This window comes from Triticum dicoccoides, chromosome 4A (assembly GCF_002162155.2).
Source record: "Triticum dicoccoides isolate Atlit2015 ecotype Zavitan chromosome 4A, WEW_v2.0, whole genome shotgun sequence".
Classification (NCBI taxonomy): Eukaryota; Viridiplantae; Streptophyta; class Magnoliopsida; order Poales; family Poaceae; genus Triticum; species Triticum dicoccoides.
In genome coordinates this window covers 588,797,416-588,808,041 of record NC_041386.1, presented here as the reverse complement: position 1 = coordinate 588,808,041, position 10,626 = coordinate 588,797,416, and positions in this window count along the sequence as shown.

Genomic DNA, 10,626 nt, shown 5'->3' with positions numbered 1-10,626 from the left:
CAGAGATAAGGGAGGGAGGGAGGAGAGAGGAGGGGGAGGGGCCGGCCGGAGGAGGAGGGAGGGGCGGTTGGAGGAGGGCTTCCGGCGGAGGAGGGAGGAGGGGGCGGCCGCAGGCGAAGGGAGGAGGGCGCGGTGGGAGGAGGAGGGTGGAGGGCGCGGTGGGAGGAGGAGGGACGGAAGGAGGGAGTACCTCGGTGGCGGACGGACGACGGCGGCGGCGACGACGATGAACGACAATGGTTATCGGCGCAGGCGAGAGTGACTGAGAGGGAGAGTGAGAGAGAGGGTCGACCGCGTGGTGATAAGGTAGGGTTAGTAGTAGCGCGGGTATGAAAAAGTGCTACAGGTAAGGAGAATAGCGGTAGCGCGGTACGGTGTAAGGCGCTACTGCTATAACTAGCTGGACGGCGAGGTCATGGCAATTAGAGCAGTAGCGCGGTTTAGAGATGACGCGCTACTGCTATTTTTCTTTCAGCAGCGCGTTTTTCCGGCACGCGTTGTTGCTAAATAGCAGTAGCATCGTATTTTGAAGAGCGCTGCTGGTAATATTCTATGTATAAAGTTTTCCCTAGTAGTGCATGCATATAAGAATTCAGAGGAGATTCAAATAATATTCATACATAAGCTGATCATAAATCCACAATTCATCGGATCTCGGCAAACACACCGCAAAAGAGTATTACATCGAATAGATCTCCAAGAACATCGAGGAGAACATGGTATTGAGAATCAAATAGAGAGAAGAAGTCATCTAGCTACTAGCTATGGACCCGTAGGTCTATGATAAACTACTCACGCTTCATCGGAGAGGCAATGGTGTTGATGTAGAAGCCCTTTGTGATCGAATCCCCCTCCGGCAGGATGCCGGAAAAGGTCCCTAGATAGGATCTCACGGGTACAGAAGGTTGCGACGGTGGAAAAGTGGTTTCACGGATTCCCTGGAAGTTTCCGAGGTATATGAGAATATAGTAGGACGATCTAGGTCAGGGAGTCACCGAGGGGCCCACAAGGTTGGGGGCACGCCCTACCCCCCTGGGCGCACCCTCCACACTTGTGGCCGCCTCGTGGTTCTTCTGACTTGCACTCCAAGTCTCTTGGGTGTCTTCTAATACAAGAAAAATCATCGCGAAAGTTTTATTCCCTTTGGACTCTGTTTGGTATTCCTTTTCTGCGAAACTCTAAAACAAGGAAAAAAACATAAACTGGCATTGGCCTCTAGGTTAATAGGTTAGTCCCAAAAATCATATAAAATAGCATATTAATACATATAAAACATCCAAAACAGAATAATATAATAGCATGGAACAATAAAAAATTATAGATACGTTGGAGACGTATCAAGCATCCCCAAGCTTAATTCCTGCTCGTCCTCGAGTAGGTAAATGATAAAAACAGAATTTTTGATGTGGAATGCTTAGCTACCTAACATATTTATCCTTGTAATTCTATTTGTTGTGGCATGAATGTTCAGATCCGTAAGACTCAAAACAAAAGTTTAATATTGACATGAAAACAATAATATTTCAAGCATACTAACAAATAATCATGTCTTCTCAAAATAACATGGCCAAAGAAAGCTTATCCCTACAAAATCATATAGTCTAGCTATGCTCCATCTTCATCACATAAAATATTCAAATCATGCACAACCCCGATGACAAGCCAAGCAATTGTTTCATACTTTTGATGTTCTCAAACCTTTTCAACTTTCACGCAATACATGAGCGTGAGCCATGGACATAGCACTATAGGTGGAATAGGCGGTGGTTGTGGAGAAGACAAAAAATAAGGAGATAGTATCACATCAACTAGGCGTATCAACGGGATATGGAGATGCCCATTAATAGATATCAATGTGAGTGAGTAGGGATTGTCATGCAACAGATGCACTAGAGTTATAAGTTTATGAAAGCTCAAAAAGAAAACTAAATGGGTGTGCATCCAATTTGCTTGCTCATGAAGACCTAGGGCGTTTTGAGGAAGCCCATCGTTGGAATATACAAGCCAAAGTTCTATAACAAAAAATTCCCACTAGTATATGAAAGTGATATCATAGGAGACTCTATCATGAAGATCATGGTGCTACTTTGAAGCACAAGTGTGGCAAAAAGGATAGTAACATTGTCCCTTCTCTCTTTTTCTCTCATTATTTTCCTCTTTTTTGGGGCCTTCTTTTCTTTATTTGGCCTTTTCTCTTTTTTTCCTCACATGGGACAATACTCTAATAATGAAGATCATCACACTTCTATTTACTTACAACTCAAAGATTACAACTCGATACTAGAACAAAAATATGACTCTATTTGAATGCCTCCGGCGGTGTACTGGGATGTGCAATGAATCAAGAGTGACATGTATAAAAAATGATGAATGGTGGCTTTGCCACAAATACGATGTCAACTATACATGATCATGCAAAGCAATATGACAATGATGGAACATGTGATAATAAACGGAACGGTGGGAAGTTGCATGGAAATATATCTCGGAATGGCTATGGAAATGCCATAATAGGTAGGTATGGTGGCTGTTTTGAGGAAGGATATGTGGTGGGTTTATGGTGCCGGCGAAAGTTGCGCGGTACTAGAGAGGCTAGCAATGGCGGAAAGGTGAGAGTGCATATAATCCATGGACTCAACATTAGTCATAAAGAACTCACATACTTATTGCAAAAATCTATTAGTCATCAAAACAAAGTACTACGTGCATGCTCCTATGGGATAGATTGGTAGGAAAAGACCATCGCTCGTCCCCGACCACCACTCATAAGGAAGACAATCAAAAGACAGCTCATGCTCCAACTTCGTTACATAACGGTTCACCGTACGTGCATGCTACGGGACTCACAAACCTTAACACATGTATTTCTCAAATTCACAACTACTTACTAGCATGACTCTAATATCACCATCTTCATATCTCAAAACAATCATAATGAATCAAACTTCTTATAGTATTCAATGCACTCTATATGGAGGTTTTTATTATATCCCTTTTGGATGCCTATCATATTAGGACTAATTTTACAACCAAAACAAATTACCATACTATTCTAAAGACTCTCAAAATAATATAAGTGAAGTACGAGAGTTCATAAATTTCTATAAAATAAAACCACTGTCGTGCTCTAAAAAGATATAAGTGAAGCACTAGAGCAAAATTGCCTAGCTCAAAAGATATAAGTGAAGCACATAGAGTATTCTAATAAATCATGATTCATGTGTGTCTCTCCCAAAATGTGTGTACAACAAGGATGATTGTGGCAAACTAAAAATCAAAGACTCAAATCATACAAGACGCTCCAAGCAAAACACATATCATGTGGTGAATAAAAATATAGCCTCAAGTAAAGTTACCGATAGACAAAGACGAAAGAGGGGATGCCTTCCCGGGGCAACCCCAAGATTAGGCCCTTTAGCCTCTTTGAATATTACCTTGGGGTGCCTTGGGCATCCCCAATCTTAGGCTCTTGCCACTCCTTAATCCATAGTCCATCAAATCCTTACCCAAAACTTGAAAACTTCACAACACAAAACTTCAACAGAAAATCTCGTAAGCTTCGTTAGTATAAGAAAATAAATCACCACTTTTTGTATTGTTGTGAATTCATTCTTTATTTATATTAGTGTAATATATACTGTATTCCAACTTTTCATGGTTCATACCCCCCGATACTAGCCATAGAATCATCAAAATAAGCAAACAACATGCGAAAATCAGAATCTGTCAAAAACAGAATAGTCTGTAGCAATCTGGATATTTCGAATACTTCTGTTATGCCAAAAATCCTGAGCAATAATGAAGTCCTAGGAAATTTGTTTACTGATCCTCTGCAAAAAGAATCGGTATTTTATCGCGTTCTGTTAAAAATGAAAACTAATCTCCTGGGCGCAAAAGTTTCTGTTTTTCAGCAGGATCAAATCAACTATCACTGTAAGCTATCCCAAAGGTCTTACTTGGCACAAACACTAATTAAAACATAAAACCACATCTAACCAGAGGCTAGATGAATTATTTAATGCAAAACAGGAACTAAAAATAGTTGGTTGTCTCTCAACAAGCGCTTTTCTTTAAAGCCTTTTAGCTAGGCATTGATAATTTCGATGATGCTCACATGAAAGGTAAGAATTGAAGCACAAAGAGAGCATCATGTAGCATGTGCAAAACACATCTAAGTCTAACATACTTCCTATGCATAGGCATCTTATATGCAAACAAATTATCAAGGCAAGCAAATCCTAGCATATGAAAGGAAGAAGAAAGAAACAATAGCAATCTCAACATAACGAGAGGTGATTTTGTAACATGAAAATTTCTACAACCATATTTTCCTCTCTCATAATAATTACATGTAGGATCATAATCAAATTCAACAATATAGCTATCACATAAAATTTTCTCAACATGATCCACATGCATGCAAAGTTGACACTTTTCCGAAATAGTGGGATTACTTTTACTTAAAGTTGATACTCTTCCAACCCCACTTCAATATTATTGCAAACATATTCATAAGGCTTAAATAAATTTTCAAGATCATAATAAGCATTATCACCCCCCAATCATGATCATTGCAATAAGTAGTAGACATAGAAAAACTAGCATCCCCAAGCTTGGGGTTTTGCATATCATTAACACAATTGGCATTAATAGAATTTATAGTAAAATCATTGCAATCATGCTTTTGATTCAAGGAACTATCAAGTATGGGTGCAATAGAAATAATCTCGTGTTTAACATAAGGAACTATAGCAAATTCATCTCCATAAATATTGGCATCATGGCCATAACAGTAGAAAACATCATGTTCATCAAGGGATATTTCAATCAAATCATAGAAATCATAACTATCTATAGATTCATGCATATCATTATTTTCTATCAAAGCAACGGTCATTCTCTCAATAAATTCTTTGACATAGGCATTATGAGCATAGTTTTCATAGCAATATTTAAGTATGTCAAAATTTTCAGATTTGTAGAGAGTAATATCATACTTTTCAATCAAAGAAGCAACTTCATAAGCACCCTGAAAAGCAACAAATTCTTCAATTTGTTCGATATCATAGTAACTAAAAACACCCTTTTCATAAGAAGATAAGATTTCATTATCATTAAACTCACATAGGCAGGGAAGGTGTTTTTTAGGGTTCTTAGAGCAACAAGTAAAATCATAAATTTCACAAAGATTCCAAGCATAGCATATAGCAAACAATTTATTTGATTCCATAAGAGCTTCCCTTTTTCAGACAAAAGATGATGCACAAAATGATCATGCTCATCTAAAGATCTTCCCTCAACTAAACTAGTTGGGGTTTCAGCACGAGCACATATGGATCGAAGATGATCCAGGTAGAAAACTTTGAGTGGATCCATATCAATAGATTTTTAGCCAGCAAAGATGCAAGCAAATAGAAGGCACATGGAAACACAAGCAACATAAGATCGAACGGAAGAGGGGCGAAGAAAAGGAAAATCTTTTCGAAAATTGTTTTAGAAGTGGGGGAGAGGAAAACAAGAGGCGAATGGTGAATAATGTAATGCGAGGGATGATAGTTTATGATGGGTACTCGATATGTCTCGGCTTGGCGTAGATCTCCCCGGCAACGGCGCCAGAAATTCTTCCTGCTACCTCTTGAGCTTGTGTTGGTTTTTCCCTTGAAGAGGAAAGGGTGATGCAGCAAAGTAGAGTAAGTATTTCCCTCAGTTTTGAGAACCAAGGTATCAATCCAGTAGGAGACAACTCGACAAGCCACCGCATACCTGCACAAACAAACACCAACTTGCACCCAATGCGATAAAGGGGTTGTCAATCCCTTCACGATTATTTGCAAAGTGAGATCCGATATAGATGGATAAACGGTAAAGTAATATTATTGGTATTTTTGTTTTATGGAACCGAAAGTAAAAGATTGCAAAGAAAGTAAATCGGAAACTAAAATTGTAGATCGGAAACTTATATGATGGAAAATATACCCGGGGGGCATAGGTTTCACTAGAGGCTTCTCTCAAGATAGAAATTATTACGGTGGGTGAACAAATTACTGCCGAGCAATTGATAGAAAAGCGCAAAGTTATGACGATATCTAAAGCAATGATCATGAATATAGGCATCACGTCCGTGTCAAGTAGACCGAAACGATTCTGCATCTACTACTATTACTCCACACATCGACGGACTCCTGCCTGCATCTAGAGTATTGAGTTCATAAGAACAGAGTAGCACATTAAGTAAGATGGCATGATGTAGCGGAATTAACTCAAGCAATATGATGAAAACCCCATCTTGTTATCCTTGATGGCAACAATACAATACGTGTCGGTTCCCCTTCTATCACTAGGATCGAGCACCGCAAGATTAAACCCAAAGCTAAACACTTCTCCCATTGCAAGAAAAACCAATCTAGTTGGCCAAACCAAATCGATAGTTCGAAGAGACTTGAAAAGATATCAAATCATGCATATAAGAATTCAGAGGAGATTCAAATAATATTCATAGATAAGTTGATCATAAATCCACAATTCATCGGATCTTGGCAAACACACCGCAAAAGAGTATTACATCAAATAAATCTCCAAGAACATCGAGGAGGACATATTGAGAATCAAAGAGAGAGAAGAAGCCATATAGCTACTAGCTATGGACCCGTAGGTCTGTGGTAAACTACTCACGCTTCATCGGAGAGGCAATGGTGTTGATGTAGAAGCCCTTTGTGATCGGATCCCCCTCCGGCAGGATGCCGGAAAAAGTCCCTAGATGGGATCTCACGGGTACAGAAGGTTGCGGCAGTGAAAAAGTGGTTTCGTGGCTCCCCTGGAAGTTTTCGGGGTATATGAGAATATATAGGAGGAAGATCTAGGTCGGGGGGTCACTGAGGGGCCCACAAGATCGGGGGACGCTGTCGGTGTCAAAACCGACGGATCTCGGGTAAGGGGTCCCGAACTGTGCGTCTAAGGCGGATGGTAACAGGAGGCATGGGACACAATGTTTACCCAGGTTCGGGCCCTCTTGATGGAGGTAATACCCTACTTCATGCTTGATTGATCTTCATGATATGAGTATTACAAGAGTTGATCTACCACGAGATCGTAGAGGCTAAACCCTAGAAGCTTGTAACGCCCTCGATGCGGCTATATCTCCTACGTGTCGAAGCACGACTTAGAGGCATAACCGCATTGAAAGCAATGTCGCAAGTGAGGTAATATTTGCAAACAACCCATGTAATATAAATAGAGGGGAAAAGATACATAGTTGGCTTACACTCGCCACGTCACATAAATACATAAATAGCATTACATTCATCCAATACACTCATGTTCCGACTACGGTACCAAAATAATCAACCCCCAAATGCGACAAAGTCCCCGATCGCCCCAACTGGGCACCACTACTGATCATCTGGGAAAGACACATAGTAACGACGAGAGTCTTCATCGAACTCCCACTTAAGCTCAAGCGCATTGTCTGGAGCGGTATCATCGGTCCCTGCATCTGGTTTTGGAAGTAAATTGTGAGTCATGGGGACTCAGCAATCTCACACCCTCGCGATCAAGACTATTTAAGCTTATAGGTAAGGCAAGGTATGATGTGGAGCTGCAGCAAGCGGCTAGCATATATGGTGGCTAACCTATTACAAAAGAGAGCGAGAAGAGAAGGCAAAAGAACGGTCGAACAACTATGATCAAGAAGTGATCCTAGAACAACCTACGTCAAGCATTACTCCAACACCGCGTTCACTTCCCGGACTCCGTCGAGAAGAGACCATCACGGTTACACACGCGGTTGGTGCATTTTAAATTAAGTTAAGTTTCATGTTATCTACAACCGGACATTAACAAATTCCCATCTGCCCATAACCGCGGGCACGGCTTTCGAAAGTTCAAATCCCTGCAGGGGAGTCCTAACTTAGCCCGTCACAAGCTCTCACGGTCAACGAAGGATATTCCTTCTCCCAAGACAATTCGATCAGACTCGGCATCCCGGTTACAAGACATCCTCGACAATGGTAAAACAAGTCCAGCAACACCGCCCGAATGTGCCAACAAATCCCGATAGGAGCTACACATATCTCGTTCTCAGGGCACACTCAGATGAGACATCCTACGAGTAAAACCAACCCTCAAGTTGCCCTGAGGTGGCCCCATAGTCTACTCGGTCGGACCAACACTCAGAGGAGCACTGGCCCAGGGGGGTTTAATAAAGATGACCCTTGGGCTCCGGGAACCCAAGGGAAAAAGAGGCTAGGTGGCAAATGGTAAAACCAAGGTTGGGCATTGCTGGAGGAGTTTTATTCAAGGCGAACTGTCAAGGGGTTCCCATTATGACCCAACCGTGTAAGGAACGCAAAATCCGGGAACATAACACTGATATGACGGAAACTAGGGCGGCAAGAGTGGAACAAAACACTAGGCATAAGGCCGAGCCTTCCACCCTTTACCAAGTATATAGGTGCATTAAGATAAACAAGATAATATGGTGATATCCCAAAAATAAACAATGTTCTAACAAGGAACGATCTCCAATCTTCACCTGCAACTAGCAACGCTATAAGAGGGGCTGAGCAAAGCGGTAACATAGCCAAACAACGCTTTGCTAGGACATGGTGGGTTAGAGGTTTTGGACATGGAAATTTGGGAGGCATGATAAGCAGGTGGTAGGTATCGTAGCATAGGCATAGCAAAAGAGCGAGCATCTAGCAAGAAAAGATAGAAGTGATTTCGAGGGTATGGTCATCTTGCCTGCAAAGTTTTCCGAGTTGCCTTGATCCTCGTAAGCGAACTCAACGAGCTCCTCGTTCACGAACTCTTCTCCCGGCTCTATCCAAACAAGAACAAGCAAAAGGAGCACAATCAACCACGTGTAATGCTCAAGCAACAAGATGCAAACATGGTATGATAATGTGGGATGCGATATGTGATGCATATGCAAGATTTGACAAGGAATGATTGAACCTGGCCTCAACTTGGAAATCCAAGAGTGCCACTGGAAAGGTGAGGTGATTTTGGTTGAAATCGATATAAAGATCACCGGAATCGGATGCACGGTTTGGAAATGGCAAGCAAAACAAATATGGCACCGGTCTGCGATAATCAGCAAGTGACCAACTAAATGCATCAAGTTAAATATGCTACAGCACTCAAACATGGCAACAAAATACATGGAAGGGATCCACTCATGAAGCTTGACAAAATATGAGCACTGAGCTACGGCTAATTCATCCATTAACAGGTTCAAACAAGCATGGCAAAAGTGCAAATGATAACAGGTTTCAGACTTAGTGAAATTAACACAAGTCTGGAATTTATCATCAGGAAGCAATCTTTAGAGCATGAAAACTACAAGCTACAGGAACTTAACATGGCAAATCAAGGCATGGCATGAAGATACTCAAAGCACTTAACAAAAGTCCCTTAGTGACCTTGAGCCAAAATGGATCATAAAATACAATTGCAAGCATGTGAACATAGCAAAAACATAAACAAATTCAGACTTAGTGAAAAACTAGAGCATGCAAAACAGTTAACGAGTAGGCATGTTTACGAACTCGATGCACTCACTACAGAGCATGGCATGACAAACTAAGCATACACCAATCAAAAAGACATAGCATAGAAGCTAGACATGGCAAGAACAACAACATAGCATGCACGGATCAATAGCAACATCCTCGGCAAAATCGCTAAACATGTCAACAATCTGCCAAGATCTTTTTATAGCAAAAGTAGAGCTCGATTGACTCAAGCTAGGGTGCTCCATAAATGCAAACAAAGACATGGATGTATAGAGCACCACAAAGTTAACAAAACATCCTTACTGATACATCCTCAAAAGAGGCACGTATCACTAGGAAACAACATGAACATATGGCATAACAACAAAATTAAGACAAGGACTTAGTGAAATTCTAAGTCCCTGAAATTAGCATCAACGATTACGCTACTTTGCAAGCTTGTGCTAGTCACCAAAAATATCACAAAAATACATGGCATACACCCCTGTAAAGATGGAATGGCATATAACACAACACATGTAGAGCTCAGGATCATAGCATGCACACATAAATCATGGCAAAAATGACAAAATGCCATTTGCTGAAACAGATCTGACAAATTCCTCACATAGCCCTCTTCCAACAGCATTTCGGGCATCAAGATGAGCTCCAATGAAAATGATGCAATGAGATGAAATGATGTACTCGTCGAGGCGAACATTTTGATATGCTACACAAACGAATCGGAGCTACGGATGCAGAGTTATGGCATGTCAAAGAATGCAAAATATTAGAGTTTGGGGGCGAAAAAGTCAACCAAGATCTAGACCTGGCACTGTAGCGGTACTGTAGCAGCATTGTAGCAGCTCGCGCCGAGGTCGCCGGAAATGGACGTCGCGGTGGCCGGACTTGGCGGGAGCTCGCCGGAGAAGGGGTGCGGTCGCCGGATCCGGGCGTGGGGGCGCCGGATCGGATCGGAGGAGGAGCGGGGCGGCGTCGGGGTGGACTTGGCGGCGGAGGAGAGGGTCGGCGAGGTAGGTGCGGCGAGGACGAGGCGGAGCTCAGGCCGGCTCCAGCGATGGTGCACGGCGGCGTCGGGCGGCTCGGGCCTCCGGAGTTGAAAGAGCCGGGCGGC